Raw genomic sequence first — 2,797 nt, 5'->3', positions numbered from 1 at the left:
ATGGACCAACATCTTCATCAGATCTGAATGATAACAAGGAAATTGGTAAGAAGGATCAAAGTTATTGAATAGGCCATGCGTCAATCTTGGAATAATGAAGTGACAAAATAGATACTTCGTAATTCACATACAGAAATTTTATTCTAGGGGAGAATCGATTTTGTCAAGCATAATGCAAGTTGAAAATAACATAAGGCTTATCCAATTAAGTTAAAGCAGAAAGCCCGAAAGCTGTTAGGAAACGTGCAGAAATAAAGCAAACCACAAGTAAAAAGAAAACAAGAACACACAGATTTACGTAGTAGAATGAGTATTTTCTGGATACACAAAACAACCCACTAAATGCACTTATATAATATGTGCATACAAATAAGTCCTAGGCTCAAAAAACATAAAGGTCCACGGGCCTATCGGCCTGATCCCTACGCTACCACCACAGACCCCATTGAAAATCACAAAAATGGGTTTCACCGCGAAACTTTTTGGGCTGGATCAACAAAATTCGGTCACAACTCTAACTATCTCCACCTTGACACGAATTCTAATTCATAACTCAAATCCATTTCAAGACAAATTCTCCACCTCTTCCACAAAAGCCCCTGAGGGCACATCTTAACAACTAACACTAACCAAGTTCAAGCAATGCTCAAACTTGGCACTTGGTAGTGTCTTGGTCATCATATTATCATGAGTACTAATCTTGCTCACCACAATATCACCATATGCATTAGTTTGAAGCATAAAATGATACCGAACATCAATGTGCTTTGTCCTCTCGTGAAACATCTGATCTTTCGTAAGGAAGATACCACTCTGACTGTCGCAAAAGACTGTAGTTAAGGATGGCCAAATTAACCAATTATTCTGTCAATTTTTGCATATTATTCAACCCTTTTTTATAACATCTGTACGCTAAAACTATGTGAATATATTAGTGATAGCAAAAAGCTCTAAAATTCATAATTCTATTTGTATAGTTGAGAAAATAATGGTTGAGAAAACATAGTTTACTCCAAAAATAATGGTGTTTTTTAATTCTTCTTTGTTGACATAGATAAACTATCAAGAACAGTTCTGGATATGGTCCAAAACAAACTGAGGACGAGAATTTATTAAAAACATTTATGTTGGAATATGGTAATGTGGCTTCTAGGTGGGCAACTATTCCGAGGTGGTAATAACCTTTTTTTCAAGTACTTCATCTATTATTTCGGGCAATTCTATATGGCTTCTTTAACAGAGCGGATGTTCTAGAACTTCAATTTACAAGACAAGCACACAAACCAACAGAATCATGCGAAAAAATCCTGCTTGGTCTAGGTTTGGATTTTCTGTTCAGAAGACTGGCAAAACGGTTAATAAACAGTTAAGCAGCTGAAGAAATCATACCTTTGTAAAAAGCTGTTAATATTTCGTAAACACCAAAGCGAGCTCCCAAACCCAATGACCTTCCAAGTGTCAACCACCCCACACCATTATACTAGCCTGCAATGGTCATAAAAGTTTAAAAGAACATTAACATTTAAGATCAAAAGATGTCCATAAAACAGCCATCCATACGAGAAAATTTATGAACTTTTCATTGGTCTTTTATAAGACCTATAATGCATGCATTTCCCATTAAAGCAGTAATACAATTGATACATCATACATCATCCGAATAACTTTTTTCATGAAGCAAAATGGGAGAGCAGAGTAGCATCACTTCTGGTTAGCATAAAACAAATAAAGCTGATTGAGTCACCTGAACTTCCTAACAAAGTTCTAACCTTGTTGACGACATCAGCACCAGTGAGTTGTTTACCGCTACTTGATCCCACCTGCATTCCATTCCACAGAATATACAACCAAAGCACAGTAAGACATTAAAGATGCTCCCCTCAGTGTAAGATAATACATTTAAGTGAATGCTCAGGGTCAACATCAATTTTCACACTTGTACAAGGGCCTTAAGGCTATCGAAAGGGTAACCGATGGAAGTGGCTAATTTAGAAAATCCTGCAGCAATAACTGCTTGCATTGCAAATATTGGATTCTTCAAAAGTTCGTTCATTTGATAGATTAACGTGGATAACTGCATGTTGAATTAATCATCTCCTCGAGTCACAATCAATATATTCAGAGATTCACAATTCCCTGCAATTCCATTAGATTGGCACAAAGAGTTAGTACTTCAATTGCGCTATCAAGTTGGTCACCATGAACTTTAACACTAACGTCGTTAAGATAAATCAAGGACGCAGAAAAATTGCAATCAAGCCAATTTGACAATCAGAACAGTAGACATGTTACTTTCTCAAAACGTTGTTTAGGACTTTTCAAAAAAGCTAGTGAACTTTGCATATTAACTGGTGCAGAAATTGTTATTCTGGTTCAGTCTTTAAAGCACCAACATCTTTTCACTTTCGGTCATCCTAGTGCTGATGCTGTTATTGACCGTTATGTCACTGGAATATCATCTTCTTTGTTGTCATCATCGACCACTGATGAATTCAACTTTGCAACAAAATAACCAGTATTATTCTCATATGTGTAAAGATTTGGAAGCAGAGAAGAAGAAGAAAGAGAATATTGAAGAAGACAAGTTGGTGAATATTGATGACAATAATAATGGGGGATATTGGTGGAGTTAACCAATTGATACTAACGGTATTGATGAACTTGAAGAATTTATGGTTGCATTGGAAAATTTGAAGAAGAACGTAACAACAAGGGTTGATGAATTGAGTATGTTAAATGGATCTTCTTCATCGAATTCAATGATGAAAATAGCAAAACTTGGAGCTAAGGATCAATT

The 2,797-nt window shown here is 35.8% G+C and overlaps 1 pseudogene; it reads left to right on the top strand.

Moving 5' to 3' along the window:
- Window positions 1–2,199: 2,199 nt before the first annotated feature.
- Window positions 2,200–2,789, top strand: LOC124893318 (annotated as a pseudogene).
- The last annotated feature ends 8 nt before the right edge of the window (window positions 2,790–2,797 follow it).

Source organism: Capsicum annuum, unplaced genomic scaffold (genome assembly GCF_002878395.1).
Source record: "Capsicum annuum cultivar UCD-10X-F1 unplaced genomic scaffold, UCD10Xv1.1 ctg57464, whole genome shotgun sequence".
NCBI lineage: Eukaryota > Viridiplantae > Streptophyta > Magnoliopsida > Solanales > Solanaceae > Capsicum > Capsicum annuum.
This window is presented reverse-complemented; position numbering and strand designations above follow the sequence as displayed.